Source organism: Tamandua tetradactyla, chromosome 24 (genome assembly GCF_023851605.1).
Source record: "Tamandua tetradactyla isolate mTamTet1 chromosome 24, mTamTet1.pri, whole genome shotgun sequence".
NCBI lineage: Eukaryota > Metazoa > Chordata > Mammalia > Pilosa > Myrmecophagidae > Tamandua > Tamandua tetradactyla.
Window position 1 is genome coordinate 15580783 of NC_135350.1, and position 25407 is coordinate 15606189.

Here is a 25407-nt window from a genome sequence, read left to right on the forward strand (position 1 = left end):
GTTTTTTTTCCTCAAGGTACTTTTAGCAATTCGGGGCACCCTGCCCTTCCAGATAAATTTGTTTATTGGTTTTTCTATTTCTGAAAAGTAAGTTGTTGGGATTTTGATTGGTATTGCGTTGAATCTGTAAATAAATTTAGGTAGAATTGACATCTTAACTATATTTAGTCTTCCAATCCATGAACACGGTATGCCCTTCCATCTATTTAGGTCTTCTGTGATTTCTTTTAGCAGTTTTTTGTAGTTTTCTTTATATAGGTTTTTTGTCTCTTTAGTTAAATTTATTCCTAAGTATTTTATTCTTTTAGTTGCAATTGTAAATGGGATTCGTTTCTTGATTTCCCCCTCAGCTTGTTCATTACTAGTGTATAGAAATGCTACAGATTTTTGAATGTTGATCTTGTAACCTGCTACTTTGCTGTACTCATTTATTAGCTCTAGTAGTTTTGTTGTGGATTTTTCCGGGTTTTCGACGTATAGTATCATATCGTCTGCAAACAGTGATAGTTTTACTTCTTCCTTTCCAATTTTGATGCCTTGTATTTCTTTTTCTTGTCTAATTGCTCTGGCTAGAACCTCCAACACAATGTTGAATAATAGTGGTGATAGTGGACATCCTTGTCTTGTTCCTGATCTTAGGGGGAAAGTTTTCAATTTTTCCCCATTGAGGATGATATTAGCTGTGGGTTTTTCATATATTCCCTCTATCATTTTAAGGAAGTTCCCTTGTATTCCTATCTTTTGAAGTGTTTTCAACAGGAAAGGATGTTGAATCTTGTCGAATGCCTTCTCTGCATCAATTGAGATGATCATGTGATTTTTCTGCTTTGATTTGTTGATATGGTGTATTACATTAATTGATTTTCTTATGTTGAACCATCCTTGCATACCTGGGATGAATCCTACTTGGTCATGATGTATAATTCTTTTAATGTGCTGTTGGATACGATTTGCTAGAATTTTATTGAGGATTTTTGCATCTGTATTCATTAGAGAGATTGGTCTGTAGTTTTCTTTTTTTGTAATATCTTTGCCTGGTTTTGGTATGAGGGTGATGTTGGCTTCATAGAATGAATTAGGTAGTTTTCCCTCCACTTCGATTTTTTTGAAGAGTTTGAAGAGAATTGGTACTAATTCTTTCTGGAACGTTTGGTAGAATTCACATGTGAAGCCATCTGGTCCTGGACTTTTCTTTTTAGGAAGCTTTTGAATGACTAATTCAATTTCTTTACTTGTGATTGGTTTGTTGAGGTCATCTATGTCTTCTTGAGTCAAAGTTGGTTGTTCATGTCTTTCCAGGAACCCGTCCATTTCCTCTAAATTGTTGTATTTATTAGCGTAAAGTTGTTCATAGTATCCTGTTATTACCTCCTTTATTTCTGTGTGGTCAGTAGTTATGTCTCCTCTTCCATTTCTGATCTTATTTATTTGCATCCTCTCTCTTCTTCTTTTTGTCAATCTTGCTAAGGGCCCATCAATCTTATTGATTTTCTCATAGAACCAACTTCTGGCCTTATTGATTTTCTCTATTGTTTTCATGTTTTCAATTTCATTTATTTGTGCTCTAATCTTTGTTATTTCTTTCCTTTTGCTTGCTTTGGGGTTAGCTTGCTGTTCTTTCTCCAGTTCTTCCAAATGGATAGTTAATTCCTGAATTTTTGCCTTTTCTTCTTTTCTGATATAGGCATTTAGAGCAATAAATTTCCCTCTTAGCACTGCCTTTGCTGCGTCCCATAAGTTTTGATATGTTGTGTTTTCATTTTCATTCACCTCGAGGTATTTGCTAATTTCTCTTGCAATTTCTTCTTTGACCCAGTCGTTGTTTAGGAGTGTGTTGTTGAGCCTCCACGTATTTGTGAATTTTCTGGCACTCTGCCTATTATTGATTTCCAACATCATTCCTTTATGGTCTGAGAAAGTGTTGTGTAAGATTTCAATCTTTTTAAATTTGTTAAGACTTGCTTTGTGACCCAGCATATGGTCTATCTTTGAGAATGATCCATGAGCACTTGAGAAAAAGGTGTATCCTGCTGTTGTGGGATGTAATGTCCTATAAATGTCTATTAAGTCTAGTTCATTTATAGTAATATTCAGATTCTCTATTTCTTTGTTGATCCTCTGTCTAGATGTTCTGTCCCTTGATGAGAGTGGTGAGTTGAAGTCTCCAACTATTATGGTATATGAGTCTATTTCCCTTTTCAATGTTTGCAGTATATTCCTCATGTATTTTGGGGCATTCTGATTTGGTGCGTAAATATTTATGATTGTTATGTCTTCTTGTTTAATTGTTCCTTTTATTAGTATATAGTGTCCTTCTTTGTCTCTTTTAACTGTTTTACATTTGAAGTCTAATTTGTTGGATATTAGTATAGCCACTCCTGCTCTTTTCTGGTTGTTATTTGCATGAAATATCTTTTCCCAACCTTTCACTTTCAACCTATGTTTATCTTTGGGTCTAAGATGTGTTTCCTGTAGACAGCATATAGAAGGATTCTGTTTTTTAATCCATTCTGCCAATCTATGTCTTTTGATTGGGGAATTCAGTCCATTGACATTTAGTGTTATTACTGCTTGGATAATATTTTCCTCTAACATTTTGCCTTTTGTATTATATATATCATATCTGATTTTCCTTCTTTCTACACTCTTTTCCATATCTCTCTCTTCTGTCTTTTTGTATCTGACTCTAGTGCTCCCTTTAGTATTTCTTGCAGAGCTGGTCTCTTGGTCACAAATTCTTTCAGTGACTTTTTGTCTGAGAATGTTTTAATTTCTCCCTCATTTTTGAAGGATAATTTTGCTGGATATAGGAGTCTTGGTTGGCAGTTTTTCTCTTTTAGTATTTTAAATATATCATCCCACTGTCTTCTAGCTTCCATGGTTTCTGCTGAGAAATCTACACAAAGTCTTATTGGGTTTCCCTTGTATGTAATGGATTGTTTTTCTCTTGCTGCTTTCAAGATCTTCTCTTTCTCTTTGACCTCTGACATTCTAACTAGTAAGTGTCTTGGAGAACGCCTATTTGGGTCTAATCTCTTTGGGGTGCGCTGCACTTCTTGGATCTGTACTTTTAGGTCTTTCATAAGAGTTGGGAAATTTTCAGTGATAATTTCTTCCATTAGTTTTTCTCCTCCTTTTCCCTTTTCTTCTCCTTCTGGGACACCCACAACACGTATATTTGTGCGGTTCATATTGTCCTTGAGTTCCCTGATATCCTGTTCAAATTTTTCCATTCTTTTCCCTATAGTTTCTGTTTCTTTTTGGAATTCAGATGTTCCATCCTCCAAATCACTTATTCTATCTTCTGTCTCTTTAAATCTATCATTGTAGCTATCCATTATTTTTTCTATGTTTGCTACTTTATCCTTCACTTCCATAAGTTCTGAGATTTGTTTTTTCAGTTTTCCTATTTCTTCTTTATGTTCAGCCCATGTCCTCTTCATGTCCTCCCTCAATTTATCGATTTCATTTTTGAAGAGGTTTTCCATTTCTGTTCGTATATTCAGCATTAGTTGTCTCAGCTCTTGTGTCTCATTTGAGCTATTGGTTTGTTCCTTTGACTGAGCCATATTATCAATCTTTTGAGCGTGGACAGTTATCTTCTGCTGCTGGCATCTGGGCATTTATTCAGATTTCTCTTGGTGTTGGACCCAGCAAGGTTGTAATATTTTTCTGTGAAATCTCTGGGTTCTGTTTTTCTTATCCTGCCCAGTAGGTGGCGCTCGTGGCACCCGTTTGTCTGCGGGTCCCACCAGTAAAAGGTGCTGTGGGACCTTAAACTTTGGAAAACTCTCGCCGTCCTGGGGGTTCGCTAGCCGAAGCGGCTTGAGCCGGCCCGGGGTCCGAACGCAGGGAGGGTTGCTGGTCGCCGCAGCCAGGGAAAGAGCCCGTCCGAATTTCCTAGTCGGCCCTGGGCAACAAGCGTGGCGGGAGGGCGCCAGCGGCAGTGGCCCGCCCGAGAGAGTGCACGTTCCCCGGGAGTCACGGGTTTGGAAGGGGCCTCCCCCACCCGTCACCGTTCTCCGCGGCCTGGGGGTTTCCGATCCAATTCTCTCAGTTGGTCCGGGGGCTGCACGTGGTGTGGGCGCCAGTCGCCTTGGTTTCAGGGGACCGCCTCTCCAATTCTCCCAGCCGGCCCGGGAAGGGAGAAGGGAGTAACTCCGGCCGCTTGCCACCCCGCCCGGTAAGGCCCGCGCGCCTCGGCGATCTCACCCGAGCTGCTTCTCTCAGCCAGCCAGCCGTTCCAGGATGGGGTACGCTGTCTTTTTTATCTCTGTTGTGGCTTTGGGCGCTTTCTGTATCGTTTCTACTCCCCTAGTAGGTGTCCTGGAGAAGAAACTAAGATCCGCGCGTCTTACTAAGCCGCCATCTTCCAGGAAGTCCCTCTAAGGTCTGTTTCAATTGTGGTCATTAGTGACTTATGTTGTGTTTGATAAGTGTTACAGTTTTTCATATGAAAGCTGAGTTTAACTTGTTAACATTTCTAATCAAAGCATAAAATCTTATAATTTAACTTTTAGAATTGAACTGCAAGTGCTGATTCATGTATGAATTAATTTTTAGTATCTACTGTGGCTATTAATAGGTATTAAGGTATTAGGAAAAGTAATATGAAATACAAAATTGCATCCTGTTTTCCACACATTTTTTTTCTCACTTCCTGTAGTAAAAAGATTTTATACCTATGAATAGGGTGATGACCAGAGAATAGCACAAAATTCAGTCTTTTAATAAAAACTTTTAATAACAGCTTAGATTTACTGAGGGCATACCATTTTATTTTCCAGACACTGTGCTGTGTGCTTTTCATGCATTATTAAGAAAGAAGAAAAAAATTTTTTAAATGAGAAAAAAATCAAAATTAAGAGCAGAATGCAAGTATTTTAAAGGTGTAAAAGAGAAAATCTAAAGTAGATTTTGGTCAAGTGGTTAGTTGTGAATAAAAACATGAAAATGTTCTCTAACAGTAATTGACTAAAAATGAAAATATTACATAATAATAGTAGCTACACAAGCTAAAAATACTTAGGAACAAAATTAAGAATTTAATTTTTAAGGGCCTAATTGAATAAAATTATGAAGTTCTAAGAAAAAAGTAAGTTCTGATAAAATGGAATGGCATACCATGATCCTAGATGAAAAGAGTTAATAGCATAAAAATGTCAAACTTCCTAAAATAAATAAATGTTTGAGGCAATTGCAGTTAATTTCTTCTTATGGAATTAGATAAAATAATTTATCAATTCATTTGGAAGAATAAATAGTTAATAATAGGTAAGAAATTTTGAGATTTGGGAGGAAGCAAATTACCAGTTGACTGAAAGACTCATGAAAACTATTAAATGGTGGTAGTTTTAAGCCACAGAGTTCTGGGATGTTTCGTTGTACAGTAATAGCTACTAATAAAGCATTAAGGATATTGTATTCTAATTTAGTTGTACTCGCTAGCTGATGACAGCTGGGAAAATTGGGGTTGTGGTAGAGGTAAAGAAAAATAAAAAGGAATCTATAATAGAAGCTTGAAACTTTAAGATTAGCAGGAAAAATGATAAAATTAGTGAGAGTAATTGTGGCAAGATATAAAAACAGAGTTAGGAGATAGTGCATACAGAAAAGCAGGTTTAGATTACAGAGCTGTATAATAGAATATATCCTTGTTAGAATAAGAAAGGAAAAACCGAACTAGTTTGAAGCAGAATTCTTTAGAATAGGGGTTGGCAAACTATGACCTCAGCAGTCAAATCTGGCCTGCTGCCGCTTTTTGTAAATAAATTTTTATTGAAAAATAGTCACATCCATTTATTTACATCTTAACTATGGCTGCTTTCTGGCTCCAACAGCAGACTTAAGTAGCTAAGACAGAAGCTGCATGACCTGAAAAATTGAAAATATATATGATTGGACCTGTTCTAGTTTGCTAGCTGCCGGAATGCAATATACCGGAAATGGATGGCTTTTAAAATGGGGAATTTAATGAGTTGCTAGTTTACAGTTCTAAGGCCGAGAAAATGTCCCAATTAAAACAAGTCTATAGAAATGTCCAATCAAAGTCATCCAGGGAAAGATATCTTGGTTCAAGAAGGCCGATGAAGTTCAGGTTTCTCTCTCAAGTGAGAAGGCACATGGCGAACATGGCATCATCTGCTAGCTTCTTCTCCTGGCTTCCTGTTTCATGAAGCTCCCCAGGAGGTGTTTTCCTTCTTCATCTCCAAAGGTCTGGCTGATGGACTCTCTGCTTCGTGGTGCTGCAACGTTCTCTGCTCTCTCTGAATCTCTCTGAATCTCTCATTCTCCAAAATGTTTCCTCTTTTATAGGACTTCAGAAACTAATCAAGACCCACTCAAATGGGTGGAGACATATCATCTCCTAATCCAGTAACAACCACTCTTGACTAAATTACATCATCCAGGGAGATGATCTCATCACAGTTTCAAACATACAGTATTGAATAGATTATTCCACCTTTATGAAATGGGATTTATATGAAAACATGGCTTTTCTTAGGGGGCATACTTCCTTTCAAACCAGCACAGGGCCCTTGACAGAAAAAGTTTGCTGACCACTGCTCTAAACCAACAATGACTTCTACAGCATGGGGTCCTGTGATTGGTGAGTTCATGTGTCGGGTTATGATGTTCAGCCGTTTGGTCAAGCAAGGTCTGGCCTGATTGTTACTGTGAAGTTATTTCATGGTTTTAAGTCATTAGTAATTTGATTGTATCCATAGTGATTGCATCTCCAATCAACTGAGGAGATTGCCTTCAACAATGAGAGATGTCTCATCCAATCAGTTGAAGGCCTGAAAAGAAGCTGATGAGTTCAGTAGTCAGAAGGAAGAATTTCTATCTCTGCTTTTGCCAAACAACTTCTTCTGGGGCGTTCATTGAAAACCTTTATTGGAGCTCCTAGCTTATGGCCTGCCCTACAGAATTTGGAACTGCCTGTCCCCACACAGTCACATGAGCCAACTCCTATAAGAAATCTCATTATATATGTATATATATACATATATATATATATATCCTGTTGGTTCTATTTTCCTGGAGAATCCTGACTAACACAGATTCCTACATTAGAGTTCTTACCTAAAAGGAGGAGACAAGCTTGGGGAACAGAAAAAAGCACACAGTTCTTAGTCTGTACATCTCACCTTCCATTCCCTTCTCTGACTTTGAGAGGGGTAGAAGTAGGGAAGAGGGAGTGGGAAAGGGGAAAAGACCAAACCCTTTAGCAGATTTAATCCCATGAAGCCAAAGTATTCAGTCAGGTGCATGTTCAATTGCCTCCTACTATAAGAGTGTGTTTGGATGCTTGTGACACTAAAATACAAATAATTCAATGTAGTGTCAGATATCCAGTTTGGCTCAGTTCAGGATTATGTTGACTTAACTGTTTGCCAAATAGGCATAATTTTAGCATCATGTTGATCCAGCAGCAATTCTGGTAACAAGAACTAAAATCTTGCAAATACAGATAATTATATTGTTTAAAAATGGATACAATACAGAGAATAAAAATAAATTAAAAGATTAGTAAGCAATTATTCCAACAGTTTTTTTTTTTTTTTTTTTTAGCTTCTAATCTTGTGTTGATGAGTGTCCAATGGTTGGTGACCTGATGTCAGGTTACTCAGCAGAAACACCAGTGTGTCATGTCATGCTGAGGGATCACACTGCGACCTGGGTACGTTGAGCTGGGTTCCTATGAGAGCATTGAGTCTGTATTTCCTGACTTCCATGTTTTAATTTTCATCCCATGTATCACATTAACCTTTTTCTTCACATTTAGTTCCCCTTAAAAAAGAGAACAAAAAATTTTTGGTGCCCTTCTCTCTCAGGAAAATCACCATACACCAAATAATAGCTGTACTGGGGGTCTTAAGGTTTGCTTGTATATATATTTAATTCTTTGGATCAATATGGATGGGATTTGGTTCCTTTTACTCATGTATCTCTAATGGATTAAAAGTGTTATGCTCAAAAGTTTGCCTAAAAGTTTTTCTCATACTAGAAATAAACAAAATAAATCAGAATCTCAACAAATGTATTGAAGCATTGTATAACTTAGAGAAAAACTTGAAAACTTTCAGCTCAGTTTTGAGGGACTGAAATGCCATTAAATGGAAACCTTTAAAAGGCAATCATCTTAGAAAGAGTCTGGATAAATCTGAAGAGATTTATCTTTTCTTTTATGATAAATCTGAAAGACAGGGAAGTGATATGGTAAGACACAAACGTCTGTTTACAGAGGAGTTTGGGATATTATGTTAAATGAGATTTAAAAAAAATGTAATAGCGCTTGTTCCAGAGCATTCCATATAGCAGATGTTCAACATTAGTTTGTCCTTCCCCCCTAAGATAGACGTGTGAGTTGCTCAGATACCTTCATTCCACCCTTCTTCTTTATGAGAGGATCCTGATATTGCCAAGGTCAGCAACGTGCCAAGCCTTAGGGCCTTAGAAAGTCATGACAGTCTTGCTCCCAAACTTCCCAGCCTCTGTGGTAGCTGTCAGTGGCCAATAGGACCAGTCCTGCCAAGGAGACTTTCGGTTTGCTATTGTGCCAGAATCCACTATACCAGAAATGGATCAGCTTTTACAAAGGGGATTTATTAGGTTACAAACTTTATATTAGGTTACAAATTGTATAGCCATGAAAATGTCCAATTTAAGGCATCAAGAGGAAACTTTCACTCAAGAAAGGCCAGTTGCACCGGGATTTCCCTGTCACATAGGAAGGCACATGGTGATGTCTGCTGGCCCTTCTCTCCTGGGTTGGTTTCCAAAATGGCTCTCTCAGTTCCTGCGGGTCCTTCTGGCCTCTCCTGAGGTGTTTTCCCTCATTAAGACTCTGTGGGTCCTCTCTTAGCTTCTCCAGGGCAAACTCTGCATTTCATCTCTTAGTTTAGCATCTCCCAGGGGATTTTCGGTCTCCAAGCATCAGCTCTGAGTTCTCTGTAAGTTTTCTGTCTTTTATTCTTGTCATTCAGGACTCCAGTAAAAGGATTAAGACCCACCTTGAATTGTATTGATCACATCTCCATGGAAACAACCTAATCAAAAGGTCCCACCCACAATAGTTCTTCACCCACAAGATTGGATTAGAAGAACATGGTTTTCTGGGGTACATAACAGTTTCAAACCAGCATAGAGACCTAAGGGGAATTTTGTTGGCATGAGGACTGTGTCCTCCTCATAAGAGAGGGCAGACACAGCTGGCCACGCAATATTCCTTTTTTTCTGTCTGGTAGGCAGACTTGTGAAGGCTTCCTTGGCAAGCTCTGTAGCAAAATATGATGGATGACATTTTGTGATTTCTGTTCATTTGTATTTTACCTCGAGAAAGAATTAAAGAAGTGTTTTCATACTGTGTCCTTGAACATCTGTACGAAAGCAGCCAAGTTGAAAAGTTTGGGATGAAACCAGCACTGTACATTTTAAAGGCATGCCGTGGTCTTTCTTTTGTCCATTCAAGTTTGATACCTGGTGACCTGAAAGCTGAGATGTATGGTTCTCTCTTGAATTGGTTTATTCAAAAGGTTATAGTGTGTTTGGATTTGGATGTATATTCTAATGTAAGACTTTGATAAACTTTGGATTTGACTTTCAGCTCCAGAAGTGAGGTTGATAGAGAAGCTATTATTTGGAATCACAGAGTAAAGCTCTGGTCCTTTGGACATTTTGAGAAACATTTAAGTTGAGAGTCACCACCACATTGTTAGCCAGAGCCAGGGGTGGGCAGGAATTGTCTTCTCCTGAATTAGGACTCTGAGGATCCTTTTCTCCTCTGATAAAGAGGCTCAAAAATGTTTGCTTTTTCATGAACAATTCCCAGAGTTAGCCTGTTGCCAGGGATTCCTGAATATTAAGGACCCATATAACCTCTTTAAACACCAAAACAAGACCAGCAACAATAACGACAGAAATAGCAGCTTTTACTTTTATCGTGGATTCTAGGCTGCCTTTCAGGAATCGACAAACCACTTTCTAGATGAACTCCGCAGAGTTCTCCCTGGTTAAAAGCCCTACAATCAATCAAATGGAAATTAAAAATTTAAAAGGAACAGTTCATAGGCATAATGGGGGTATCTATAGACAACTCCAGATTCCCCCAGAGTTGATCCTACCTTATAAGACCCTCCAACATTAGGGAAATAATCCTATGAAGCCCTACATGGTGTCACATGTTCTGTCCCACCCCCACCCGCACACACCCACAGCCGAGGTGGCAGGGACACACCGCAGGCATTTTTCGCTCAAGGGCCAGGCCAGTTTCCCATTCTCTCCGTATCCTCATATCCACTTCTCTGTGGCTCCCCTACTACAATGGCAAGCCTATAAAATGTGAGAGGGAGCAACACTGCCATCTCAGAAAAATGCCTCTCAAACTTTTTCCATGTTTACAGTGTTTTCTTACCTTTTTTGCCTGCTCTGAGGAGTACAAAACCACTCTGCCACATTTTGGGGGTCTGGGCACCCCCTGACTCATAGAGATAGTTCACCGCTGCTTCAGCTGCTGAGAATCCTTTGAAAGACCCCTGCCCACCAGTCTTTAAGTAAGCCACAGGACTTGACTATGTACCAAGAAGTTAGGATTTAAGGGATGATGCTGATTACTGAATCATTATATAGGCATTCCTTTTTACTTTCTGGTATATTAAGGTAGATAGAGGGAAATACCTGAAATCTCTGAATTGTAATCCAGCTGCCTTGATCTCTGATAATGATTGTATAGCCTTATCCTGTGCCCTTGTAATTGCAGAAACCTTGTGACTAACCCTCACTTGTGCCCATTTTATCCATTTTTTTTTTTTTAAACATGGGCAGGCACCAGGAATGGAACCCAGGTCCTCTGGCATGGCAAGTGAGCATTCTTGCCTGCTGAGCCACCATGGCCCACCCTTACCCATTTTTTTTTTGACTTTGGAGTCTTGTGATCCCTAATGTTTGTTAATGAAAGGTCTTAGGTCAACCTAGAACTAACCTGTCCCAAGTCGAATGTTATCTTGATAACTAAAGCTGGATCTAACCAACCTGGGCCAGTCTGACATGTGCAGTAGCTTAAACTTAGGTGACCTAAACCTCATTATAATACTAAAAATCACACCCATCCTCATATTAAGGCTGCCGTTTTCTTACATATATTCTGTGACTAAGCATGTAATCAAACCTGTGCATGCTCAATAATTAGATCATCTGGGGCCACAGTTCTCTCAGGGAGACAGATTTTGGGCTGATAGGCCATCTGATCTCCCTGTTTCGTGCTTAGCAATGAAACCCTGGTGTCTTAGGAATCGGTTATTGAGCGCATCAGGCAAAGAATCCACTGCCTTTGTCTGGTAACAACTACAAAAGATTGGAAACCCAAAGGTTGGCTGCGTCTAAGTTACTCTAAGGTAGCCAGGGCTTCTGGTCCTGAGAATTTATTTTAAAAATGAAGTAGGCTTGAAAATGTTAAAGAAACGCTTGTCACGAAAAAAGAATAAAATACAACCAGTGAAAACACAAACATGGTAAAATGTTTGGTTTCACCAGATTTATTAATAATGCAAGTTAAAATGATACAAATAAAACAATCTTGTTCTATGTTGGGTAGAATGCAATGAAATTAGACATCAGGTATGTGAGTATGGAAGGAATTTCACTGATTCCAAATCTTCTTACTTGGGCTGTGGAAGTTTTCCAAAGAGCACTACACTCCCTCCACCTCTGGCAGTTGGGAGAGTATTGATGAGGTTAGTGAGGGAAATTTCATGTGTGTGTGGAGTAGAGGGAGTGGGGCGTTAAAGCCTAATACAGTAAGAGTAAAGCATTTAAATTAGAACAAATGGAAATAGTCGTTGTAGATTTTTACCCAAGAGTGAGGCATAGGCATGTGAGTGGTTTAGGTAAAGGATGGACCGTGACGTGCTGGGCAAAGAGAAGGAACTGGGGAACAGGCCGCAGAGGCAACAGTTAAAAGACCTGCTCCTTTCCAGGCAGAGGGCCAGGGGGGTCTGCCTTAGGTGTTGAAAGGTGTAATGGAAAAGGGAGGATGCCTTTACCCTCTTCCTAAATAAATCCCTGAGCCTCCCAGCTCTACACCCTTTCTTTGGTGGCCACATGTGTTTTAACTTCGTTGTTCACTCACAGGTGAGCTTTTGACAATGCGAGTCCAGAGAAACCAAATTTGTTCCTTCTGCTGCAGCTCCAAACACCAGCTGTGTCTGATTTTAGGATCTGTGCCTCAGGAAAACCTCCAGGGGTCCCTCTTTTTTCCTCTTCTCTGGTGGCCTTCCCTCGAATGCCGTAATGCTACCAGATACTCCCTCCACACACCTTTGATGAGACCTTACTATATCAGATCCTAGATTTTTCCTTGTTAAGCTGTAGGTGTCTTTTCTTGATTTAGATTTCAGGACTTATGAGGAAGAGCCCTCAGGAAATAATGCTAATAGGTCAAAGTTACTGTGGATTGCGGTGTGCCAGTGAAGTCACTGGGCAGTGAAGTGCCCAGTGAATCCATTGCATTGGGAGAAGTGCTTTACAGACATTAGCTTTTCTAATCTTTGAAGCCCTGTGGTTTAAAGTAGTACCTTAGCCCCTTTCTCACAGATGCAGAAACTGAGACAGGTGCAGAAACTGAGACTTAGGTAAAGAAACTTGTGCAAGGTCATGCGCTAACAAATGGTGGATTGGGGGCAGAAAGCAAGGAGGCTGATTCCAGAGCCTGATTATGTCTCAGGCAGGATTTCTATTGAAGGATCTGGAGGTATTCAGAAATGCAAATTAGCCCTTTGAAAGAAGTGGATATTTAAAGATAAGAATACAGTAATCAAATAAAAAGAATAAATAGTTGAACATCTGTGCAGTAGGTTCTGTGTTAAGTCTTGTGGTGATCTGAACACATATGTACCCCAGAAAAACATGGTCTTAAATTGAATCCATTCCTGTTGGTGTAAGCCCATTGTAAATCGGACATTTTGATGAAGGTACTTCAGTTAAGGTGTGACCCAGCCCAATCAGGATGGGTCTTAATCCTCTTACAAGAATCTTTTATAAGTGGAATAAAACTCAGGCAGACAGAAAGCCACAGGAAGCAAGCAGATTATCAACAGAACCCAGAAGAGAAGGGAGAAACCAGGAGAACCACCATGTGCCTTGCCATGTGGCAAGCTAAGAGCCAAGAATCACTGGAAGCCAGTACCAGAATGAATGCATTACCGTGATGATGCCTTGATTTGGACTTTCTTTTAGCCTCAAAGCAAATACATTTCCATTGTTTAACCTGATCCATTTCATGGTATTCGCTTGAACAGCCTAAGAAACTACAAGCACTGGATACCACTTATTTAATTCTTGCAACAGACTTATGAAATAGGTAAAATTCCCATTTTATAGGTAGTAAAACTGAAGGTTAAAGAGGTTAAGGGAATTGTCCAAAACCACAAGGTTAGTAAAAGGCAATGTTAGGAGTAGATTCAAACTCAGATATTCTGCACAATTGACACACATTTTAGGCTGTTTGAGTGAACAATTATTCACTGTGTCATCACAGAAAAGGACAACAAATCTGGAACATGTGTCTTTTTGCAAAAAAAGAAAAGATGAAAAATACATCTTTAAGCTAAATAATTCTTTAAGTGCTTTGCCATGAGAAATGCAGTGAAATCTTGTATAGTAGAAAAATGTTCACAGTCTCCTCCCATCACATTACAAAATTGACTGTTTGGTTTGGTTTCTGTAAAACTAACCACATCAGTACACTCTGTATCATGGAAACTACACTACATCAGGACAGCATTATAAGGGCTGAATGAGTGAGGGAGGCATTGTCAATCTCACTGCTTGGTGGAATTCCTGCCTGCAGTAAAGTGCAAAAATAACCAAAATATCTCCCTCCTTCTATCCTCTGCAATGTGACCTTGCAAGTTGGCTTTGCAGCTTTTTCCATCAAGAGATGGGGACCATCTCCCTTTTTCTTGAATATGAGGCAGCTTTGTGACTTGTTTTGACCAGCAGAATATGACAGAAACATATATTGTGCAAGTTTCAAGACAGGACTTCTATGTACTTCGCATACTTCTGTTCCTGCTCTTGGAACCCTTCCACTCTCTGAACAAGCAGGGACTGTTTGAAGAAGGGACTACCTGCAGTGCTGGGACACCCCAGTCAACAGGCAGTCATTTCACCTGAGCCGGCGACCAACACGGTATGAGTGAGATGCAAAGTGAGCTCCAGCCAAGATCAGTCAAGTCTGGTCCAGTTCAGCAGAACACCCAGCAGAGCCCAAGCCCAAATTGCTGACCCACAGAATCATGAGCTAAATAAATTGCTGTTGTTGTAAGCTACTAGGTTTCAGTGTGGTTTATTAATCAGTGAAAGCTAACTGATACTCTTGCCTTAGAAGTTTTCACATACCCTACTTGATACGTGATCAATAGCCAAGTAAATTGAGTTTTAATCTGTGTATTTAGTATTATAGTAAATTTCATTCTTTCTTATTTTCTAGATACAAATTAATTTAAAAGGAAGTGTCGATATTTTATTCCTGCCTCCAATGGAGTACCTTGGAGCACATCCCCTACACTTTGGAGATCACTGATATGGGGTAGTGGTTCTCAAACTTAGGAGCACATAATAGGTGTACTCCACCTCGGTGCTGAATAGAAATACAAATTGTGAGCCCTTCCTCCATAGATTCTGATTCATTGGTCTAGGGAATCTACACTTCTATCAAGCATCAGAAACAATTCTAATGCAGGAGGCATTAAGATAGCACTTCAGGAAACATTGTGACTATAGAGTATGAAGCAGCCTCAACTCCAAGCCTATTATGAGAACCAGAAAATACATATGAATAATTGTTCACTCAAACAGCCTAAAATGTGTGTCAATTGTGCAGAATATCTGAGTTTGAATCTACTCCTAACATTGCCTTTTACTAACCTTGTGGTTTTGGACAATTCCCTTAACCTCTTTAACCTTCAGTTTTACTACCTATAAAATGGGAATTTTACCTATTTCATAAGTCTGTTGCAAGAATTAAATAAGTGGTATCCAGTGCTTGTAGTTTCTTAGGCTGTTCAAGCGAATACCATGAAATGGATCAGGTTAAACAATGGAAATGTATTTGCTTTGAGGCTAAAAGAAAGTCCAAATCAAGGCATCATCACGGTAACGCATTCATTCTGGTACTGGCTTCCAGTGATTCTTGGCTCTTAGCTTGCCACATAGCAAGGCACATGGAGTTCTCTTAGTTTCTCCCTTCTCTTCTGGGTTCTGTTGATAATCTGCTTGCTTCCTGTGGTTTTCTGTCTGCCTGAGTTTTATTCCACTTATAAAAGATTCTTGTAAGAGGATTAAGACCCATCCTGATTGGGCTGGGTCACACCTTAACTGAAGTACCTTCATCAAAAGGTCCTTTTCTATGATGACAAGAGACCATCAGTAGTATGCTACCCAACAGACATATTTTTGAAAATATTAACATACTTAATCTGTCCCCCAAGTTGAAAATAACATTTTAACAATGAACAAGAAAGTAATTGCTTTTCAAAAGAAACTCCAGCCATGAACAAAGCATTTTGAAATTGGAGGCTTGGAAATGTTTCCATAGATATGCGATTTTATTGTCAAAAACAATATAAATGTGTCACATACACATTTCCTATATGTAAACTATTTTTAAAAATGGAAACTAGATTTTCTGTCTGCTTAAAAATCTTTTACTTGATGATTTTTAGTGGGTTTTTGAACGTTTTTTCTAAAAAGAAAAGGCAACTTTTAATTTCAAAAAGATGAACATGTACTGGATGAATTTTCAATGAAAAATATTGCACAATTGTTAGATGGAACTGAAAAAATAAACTCCAGGATTTACATAGATTTTCTACATGGATCTCAACATCTGTGTAAGGAATATTATTCATATGACAGATATTAAAGTCAGTAGCATTACAAAGCATGAAACTAAGATTTTTAAAATATAACAAGGCATGTTTGTCACTTGTGCTCACTAATATCATTAACATTAATGCTAAATTTTAAATGTAAGCATAATGTTTTGAAAAACAATAAGTGACATTAAATTTATTTAAGAAATAGTTAAATTGTCTTTATCTCATCCTTTAGATATTCTATTTTTGTTTCATAGTTGACAGACTATTAGTACAAAGGATACATGTTTAAAAAGAACTGAAGCCCACACATTTACTGGGAGTGTATATTCAAAATACTACCAAGAAATAGAAGTACATGGCCAAATATTTGAAGATCACTAAAGGGGGATGACTGTTTGATGACCCTTATCTTCCCAAGTAAATGTAGAAAGTAGAAGTTCCCCCAGGATTCTAGGTGCTATACAAACAGGAATGCCAGGGGGTACAGGGATGAAATGAAATCTTTGCTAAATTTTTTGTAATTTCTCCAAGCTTGCTACTTTGGTTTCTTTGGCTTTTTTCCAAATAATGATTAGCAGTAAAGACCATACAACAAAGGTCCATGAGTTTGTCTTCAGAAGAAGGTCTGGGGAAACTGGGGATGCTGCATTCTGTTCTGTGGTCAATCTTTATGGAAATGGACCCCGAGACATAAAGAAGGGTATTGGCAACTTTAAAAAATAAAAAGCCAAATGTATCAAACCAGGGATGGGTAACAGTGGGTCACACGGGGAATTCTGCCTGAAACTGCAATGTGTCCTGGACTTAATGGTCCATAAGTTTGTAAAATTCTTTGCTAAGGTTTCAAAACTTGTTTCTAGCTCCTGTTTGCCAGTCTTAAAAACTTGTACAATATGAATCTTCTTACCACAAATTCAAGATAAGTAATGCTAACTGCTGTACTTTATCATCTCAAAATCTTGGTGGATGGATAAAGTTTTATTTCCTGCAACCACTGCAGTTGTTATAGGTATGCTATGTAGACCATTTCTCCTTTTGACACTGCTACCTTCAACATATGGCTTTCCTGATCACAATGGAAGGGAAGAGAGAGTAGCAATGATTATGCAAGGTTTTCACGACCAGGCATAAGAATGACCTACATTACTTCCTACCTATGCCACGGCAAACAAGGTATCAAAATGGACATCTTGTTCAATTAGTGTTGTCCACCTAACCCACCTTTGCTCTTCAGATAGGCCTAGAGAGTGTGAAAGAGTCCAATTTGTCTTCCCTATTTTATATAAAATAGAAGTAGGGAAACCTTGGATACGACTGTTGTGCACAACCTAGGCCTATCTGTTGTTTAAGTAATTGTCAAATGCCTTAGGTCTCAAGGCAGAGAGAAGGTGGCTCTAGAGGGATCCCTTAGCAAAGTTCTGTTGAAGGTTCTTGACTCTAAACCCACAAATTCACAGTGATCTTGATTGTTATGACCTGGTTGGTTATGGTAGAAAGATTATTTAAATATGATTCTGAACCAAATGCTCTGTTTCTCTGACCCTCTGTTTCCTTACCTGTAAAATGGTAATAGTTCTCCCTCACGGGGATTTTGGATTTTGGAAGATAAAATATTTGAAAGCAACTAACTCCCAGTTCCTAGCTCATAGTAAGGGGACTCATAAATGCTCATTTGGAATTTATTTATTGTGGCATCCTCATGTTTCCTAGCTGTAGCCTGTGTCCCCCTCTGATATGGCGCTGGGATGGGCAATCAAGATACAGGTCATGGCTGCAGATGGAAAAAGTGAAAGTGTGAGCACTGCAAATGTGCCCCCCGCCCCAGCCCCGAGTTCTGTGCTACAGAACGAGATAGTTGGTTTGCTCTGTAATGTGGAATCCTAGATATTTATATTTATAAACTTAAACTATCAAGTTTTAGGCAATTTTTTAGTCTCATGAGGGATAAGAGAATGGGCGTGGGGCGGGGGGTAACACCCACAGGCTTATAAAGTCATAATCCAATGAGTATGCTTTGGGATAAGGAGCGGAGAGGAGTGAATATGGGCAAACGTGTATGAATGATAATCTGTTCCGGCTGGTGTGCTGGGAGTTCCCTGGAAAACAAATCTTGGAGCACGACAGGGCTTTGAGGGTCTCCTTTGTTCTCGCCTTCAAGTATCTCAGATCCATTTGCCAGGGAGGATCTGAGCAAGAGAGGTTGGTTGCATGCCTGGAGCTGCCTCATCTGCTTTGTCTTTATTTCTGTTTTCATCCGTCTGGGTCCAGGCCTATGCACAGGGAAGAAGTAACAGAAAAGGAAGATTTTAGGTTCTCTTTTATACAAAATAGAAGGGCAGTGGGGATTTATACACTGGCCTGGGGGGGGGATAGGGGGTATTTGTAAGACTTCCACTTTTCTAGGTGTGGGAAAGAAAGAAGATTCTGCCATTTTGAAAACATCACGGTGGTCAATCAATTGGGATGATTTCTGCTGTCTTCTTTGCGAAAGTTTATGGAAGTTGAGGAGGGAAAAAATTTAGTTCTTGCTCCTCCTTGGATTATTTAGCTATATTTCCCCAACCATTCAGATACTCAACATTAGTCTATTGCTGTCTGATATTCATGTTCAGGTCGGCAGGTGTGTAAAACCAGGGGTTTGTGGAAATGCTTTATAGACTTCATGATCCCCTGAAATATAGGGAGAAAAATGCATTTGTGAGTGTGTGTGTGTGTGTGTGTGTGTGCGCACCCGTGGCTTTCAGCAGATACTCACAGGCATAGGTAAGCTCTCTCCTAAATGTTGAGAATCACTGCTTAACATAATATCCTGGTAACACTGCATCTCAGTATTGGACATTGCTACCACATTTTTTAGGGGGATTTAGTTACTGCTAAATCTTATTTGTATCACCCTATATATATGCATGGTATAATTCAAAGAATTTTAGAATTTAGAATAAAAATGTGTGGGTTCAAATTCTGACTCCTTTATTCTTATTATATGATTTAGGCCAAGTTATTTTAGTTCCGAGTGCCTCAATTTCTTCAGGTGACGAAGAACTGATAATCTTTCTTTAGGAGGCTATGAAGAAATGAGGCTTTGACAATCCAATATGTGGCATAACCAAATATAAATGTCTTAAGGCACAACTGTATAAGGAGTTGGGCCAAACTGGGCAACAGTCTATTTTTAAAAATTTTAAATGAATGCCTGCTAATTAAAAAAAATGGGGGAAATCATTAAAAAGATTTAGCTGTAACCTCACTACCTAAACTCACTATTAACATTTTATGTCTTTCAAATCTTTCTCCCATGGACAGGATATTTTAAAAACAAAGTTGTAATTATACCATATCTATAATTAGAATATATGGCTTATAAACATAATCTAAGCCATTCCTCTATTGTTAGATTTTAGGTTGTATTCATTTCCAAAGTATTAATCATTTTCAGTGAATATCATTAGGTACAAAACTTTTACAAGGGACTATGTCTGTAGGGCAGATTTCTGAAGGTGGAATTACTGTGACAGAGACTCCTAACCTTTTTTTAAAAGGCTCTTGACATATAATTGGATCTGCAAATTAATTTTTTCCAATGTTTATATTTTGCAATGAAACACAGACGGAAAAGCACACACACCCACAAGCACAATTCAGCTCCCTGTGATTTATTACAAAGCAAACACTAGCATGCTTACAGTGCTGCTCCCCTGGAAGTACCCTGCAATGCCTCCACCCCTCATTATTTCCTTTTTTCCTCGCAAAGGCAGCTACGATCTTGTTTTCTTTGGAAGTCACGTCCTTGCTTTTATTTGTAGTCTTTTTTCATTGAAGCATACATTCCCTAAAGACTAGATTCTAGTTTTGCCTGCTCCTAAAATTGTACATAAATGGAGTCATATGGCACATATTCTTTTGTCTGGATTCTAAATGTTTGATTTTATGCTTGTAAGATTCAATCATGTTGTTGCAAGTAGCTGTGAGTCGTTCATTCCCATTGCAATAAAGTCTCCAGATCTTAAGGAACAATTTTGAGCTGTGGTTCCCCCTCATCACATTGCGATACTTGAAGAGATCTTTTTTTTTTTACATGAGCAGGCACCAGGAATTGAACCCGGGTCCTCAGGCATAGCAGGCAAGCACTCTTACCTGCTGAGCCACCGTGGCCCACCCTACTTGAAGAGACTTTTACATCGGGGACTTTATAAAGAGAGGAAGGAAACTAAAGTTTATTTGAGAAGTTTCTTTGGTTCAGACACCAAGAATTTAAATGTTTGTGTGAGAAGAAAGAAGTGTGTTTTGTGAATGTGTTTCAGCTTTTATATGGAGAGCATTCAGGAAGGGAAATAACTAATATATAAGATATGGAAGAAATCTATGTTTTAAATACTTGTTTATTATTTTCAAAATACCGACCACACAGGTTGGTGTGTATTAGCTTGCATATCTCTAAAAACCGCTTTTATCCCATGCAGAGAAAAAAATGTAAGTTTCTTTCAGAGGGTAAATTGTTTGTCCCTTTTTAAAGTGGGATTTGTGTTTCTTTTCTTCTTCTTTTTTTGGGGGGGATGAGCAGGATTTGGGAATTGAACCTGGGTCTCCGGCATGGCAGGTGAGAATTTTGCCACAGAGCCACTGTCACACCGCCTAGATGTGTGTTTTTATATTTACGTATCTTAATGTGCTGACAAGTAAAAATTTACTTTGGTTAGATCACAAGCTTGAGCATCAGTTACCTTTATTCCCTCAGTGAACAGAGATAATGTAAGATAAGAATATTGATAAAATTTATTCAATCTTATGTTTGATTTAAAAACAGATTAACATAATATTTTTACATCTATAAAACGCAGAAATATTCAAGCAGATGCCTTCCTTATTTTCCAAATGTGTTAAACAGACCCATCTTTATGTACTGATTCATTTAAAAATAGACCTTTCTTCAACATATACATCTGCAAATGGAGACATGATGAATTTTAATAAATAGCAGCACCTCTTCTCTCATTCTCTCTTTACCTATGAAGAAAGATTTTGTTTATGTTTGGCAGCATCAAGGTCTAAATGAGAAGTTTCACAAACAAGATCCCAGTCACTTTGAGCACATTTCAGTGGTGACTTGTGAATATGCCTTTTGGAGTGAAATAAAGAAGGTCTTGCTGAGTCTACATCGGGCACTTCATTTTCTTCTGAAAAGCTGTCTTAGTACATGTCCACATTTGCATGTCCATTTTTTACTCTCAAGGGAGAGGAAGCAAGATTTTCTCTTATTATCTGTATTCAAACAATTAATACAACTTCAACATACAGTGAACCCTCACTAACTGAGTTACTGAATAACTTTGGAAGTTGCTTCGCTAGGCTGCTGAATTGTGGCAGCCAGTGTATCTGCACCATCAGCATCTCTTACAGCACGTCCTCCAGGAGTTCTGGTGACATTTTAAAGCCCATCGTGCCACCAAAAGGCCTTATTCTCACCACTGTGACACAGAGAGGAATGACAAGCAATTTTCTGACTTTATTTTTCCATTGGCCATTGTGATTCCGATGGAACTGAGTCTCCGAATGAGGAAACAATGAAAATTTGCTGATTTCCAGAGTGTAGGAAGCAAAATGGATACTTGGCTTGTATTTTCTTACGTCAAGGTGATCCCCACGAAGCCCTCCCTGCCACTGAGTTATTGAAATAAAATTACACATGCCTGTTTAACATCAGTAACTCAGTTTTTTTTTTTTTTGGTATGCTGTATGGTGGCATCACATTTCATTCTTTTTCCATGTGAGTATCCTGTTATTGCAGCACCATTTGTTGAGTTTTTGTTTGGTTTTGTTGGTTTCTTTTGTTTGTTTGTTTGGGAAATGCATAGGCCAGGAATCAAACCCGGGTCTCCTGCATGGCAGGCGAGAAAGTAACTCATTTTTGAAATTTAGATGTTCTGTGCAACAAATTTTTTTTTTTTTTTTTTTTTTTTTAAAGACAGAGAGAAGGAAGGAAGGATAGAAGGAAGGAAGGAAGGAAGAAAGGGAAACATCTTTAAACATTTTCTTGTTTTATTGTATTTTGTTTTTCCGTTTTTTGTTACATGGGCTGGGGCCGGGAATCGAACCGAGGTCCTCCGGCATAGCAGGCAAGCACTTTGCCCGCTGAGCCACCGCGGCCCGCCTGTGCAACAAATTTTAACTTAGAGATCATTCTCCATTATTTTAAAAAGGGAAGCTTATGATTTTTTTTTATTTTTTATTTTTTATTTTTACTCCCATCCCACCACTTTCCTATAAAGGAACTAAAACAGTAATTATGCCTATTACTTATATACATACATGCTAGACTTTCTATGAAGGTTGGGTATTAAAAAACAAAAGATGTTCCACCCTAAAACATTACCCAGGGAGCTGTTTTCAGGAGTGTGACTGGACTAGCCTATTTTAATTGAATAGGCATTTAGTTAGGTATTTGAGTGTTTACAACCATTGGATGGTATGTGGGAATAGTCATTTTACATTGCAAATAAGCAGATGCCCTTTCAAAACGGGGTTGGTTTCTCCTCTATTTCTGCTCTGCATCATCTCAGAGTGCTCCAGCCTATAAACAAGGTAGCTATTTCACTAGTATTAACACGCAAACCTCAAACAGACCCGGTTTCATTCCCGGGTCCGCCACTCACTAGCTGTGTGGCATGGAGGAAGCTACTAAGCTTCTAAAATTCCTTTTCTTCACCTATAAAAAGAGAATGATTAGTACGTCTACTTCAGAGGGTTGTGGTAAGAACTAAATGACACAATTACTTGAAAAAAAATCTATAAAAATCCGCCATAGACTTCCTGCCATAACTAAGGGCTCAAAAATGGGAGTTATCTCTGAGGTTAGGGTCCGTCTGTCCATAGCATAAGGTCACCAACCAGTGTCAACAAGTACCTAGTAATTGGAGAAAATGTGATACCATTAGGCAGCAATAAATGCCACAAAAATTCGTAGACCATTAAATTAGCATCAAGACGCTTTAAAATAGTTTCACCTTCCAGTTAATGCAATTTTTCTTCATATTACAACAGACAGTGATTTTACTCAAGGATGAAGATTTGAGACTTTGGTCTTTACGAGCAGATAATTTTAAGGTAGAGGGTGTGGCATTTATTGATAGCCTGTGTTGAACTCCTTAGGGCTGAAGACTTGTCATATTCATCTTTGAAACTTCAGAAGCTGAGCAGAATACCTGACACATAGAACCTACTTCCTAAGTCTTTAAAAACAAGTAAAACAAGATCCCAGAGATCTTGGGGTGGGGGTGGGGGAGTGGGATAGAGATCTTTAGGTCAATTGTGTTTGATGAACTTGGAACCTCATTTTATCTACAGTAGATGGAGCTATCTTCCCAGTGAAAGCCTGGCCCCCAAAGTCAAATCTGTGGTCCCCAGCAATGGGGCTGCTATAGTAAAATTCTGCATATTTGGAAGGGGTGGGGGTGGAGAAACAATTTCTAAGTTGTGAAAAGTTGGTTTTACAGAATTGTAAGAGAAATGAGCTTTTCTTACCTTCAAGAATAACCTGGTATTTTGGTTTCTTTTGACTGCTTAATGCAAATTGCCTGAAATGGGTTGGCTTAAACAATGGGACTTCATTAGCTTACAGTTTTGAGGGCAGGAAAATGTCTAAATCAAGGCATCATCAAGGCAATGCTTTCTTCTGGCGATCCTTGGGTCCTCTGCCACATGGTAAGAGACATGGCGGTGTCAGCTGGTCTCTCCCTTCTTTTTTTGGTTTTCATTGCTTTCAGCTTCTTGCTTCTATGGCTTTCTCTCTGTGTCTGAATTTCATTCCATTCATAAAGGACTCCAGGAAAGGATTAGGCCCATCCTGAATGAGATGGGTCATACCTTAACTGAAGTAGCCTTATCATAGGTTCCTACTTTTCTACAGGAATCTATTAGATTGAAGAACATGTTTTTCTGGGATACATACAGTTTTAAACCACCACACCTGGATTAAGAAGCATTCCCATCCCTTGTTTCTAATTCAAGTGGCCTGCAGCTAACTGACAGGAGGTAGGGGGCAGGGAGCAGTGGGGAAACTCAGGTGATTTAGTTTGTGCCTATGGTCCCTTTGCTGTTCTGCTGTTAACGAGTGGAAACTCTGCTTTATAATACACAAGTGGGAGGAATGCCCCTTCCTCCTTCTGAGGGCAGTGACCCTCAGTCTCCATTAGAGCTTCCCTAGAATAATAGGAAAATTACCCTCGTTATCCCAATACCTTCTGATTTGTCAGTCTTCCCCATACCAAACATCTAATGGACTGTAAGGAAGATATAACAAGTTATTTTACTAAATGGTCAGCTACACCTAAATAACAGAAGTTCAATGAAGTGGGAACCAAGTCTGTAATTTATTGCATGCCCCCTTGTGCTACACAAGGCCTTACAGATTTAGGCATTTAAAAGAACAGTACCCATTTGTTCCTTCTATCTCTCAATCTCTTTCTCTTAAAATCCCTCCCCCACCCCTTTCTCATATATCCTTGTATCCTCCCATTTCCTTATTTCTGGTCTCTAAGTCCTAATACATTTCTTTCATCAGGGAGACCTCTCTCATTCTGCAATGGGGGCCCATAGAAGCTTTCTTCTGACCACACTTGGCTGACTTTGAAAAAGAAGAAGAAGATTCAGGAAGGGTCAGGAAGAGGGGCCCCCAGAGTAAGCTCCCTGCTTTGGAGGACCCTGTTTATCACAAATGCACACACAGAATAAGTTTATTACAGAGTCCATGGGTACCTCTTTCCTGTGAGTTCCGGAGCTCAATGCAGTTGCAGCGTGACGGGTAACAGTAAACATCTGCTCTCATGTTAACACTCCTCAGGCTGCAGTGAAATGTTCCTCCACATCTCTTGCCCTCTGTCCTCAAGGAACATGTGGGTTGTGTTGCTGCTAAAAGAGATGGAAACGACTTTAATGGGCAGGAAGGATTTGAGTGGCAAAAGTGCTTAGGTAAGAGGAAAGACAAATTAACTGAGTCTTTGCACTCAGCACAAAAGCAACAGCTTCGTGCATGAGGAGAACAATTTCCCAGTACAGTAGTGCTGAGTCCATTTTTTTCTCTTCCTGTTTTGATTTATATATTAGGGAGACCTATGAAATTAGCAAGGTATTTGCACAGTTTGTATGTCTTGCCGAGGAACTTTCTCAATGTTACAATTCCTATCACTTGAAGTTTATATGTGTAGTAATATTGCAGAGTCATAGTAATTCTTTTCAGTGGCAACTAGATACACAGCAAATGCTAGAATTACAACTAGCTTTATTTCTGTAAGTATATTTAATGAGGTACTTATATTCGAAAATATTTAAAAAATTAGCTGTCTTTACATAAGTTTTATTTGAAAATTTGATATGCAGTGATATAATTTGTATTTTGCCTTTTTATTTCTACATGATTTTGAATGTTTTAGAAGAAAAGCATTGCTTATGAAAATATATTAAAAAAATTTAAATTTTTAACACCTTTCATTTCACAGTTTTGGGTGAAAATACATCCAACTTTTATGTACTC

At 38.8% G+C, this 25407-nt stretch overlaps 1 long non-coding RNA gene across 1 annotated transcript; it reads right to left on the bottom strand.

Annotated features, from left to right (window-relative positions):
* Nucleotides 1–17618: 17618 nt before the first annotated feature.
* Nucleotides 17619–24762, bottom strand: LOC143668449 (uncharacterized). Its single transcript, XR_013168446.1, has 3 exons — nt 24633–24762; nt 18033–18151; nt 17619–17652 (listed from the first exon to the last, which is right to left on the bottom strand). It is a non-coding gene; the product is annotated as an uncharacterized LOC143668449 (long non-coding RNA).
* Between the last annotated feature and the right edge of the window lie 645 nt (nt 24763–25407).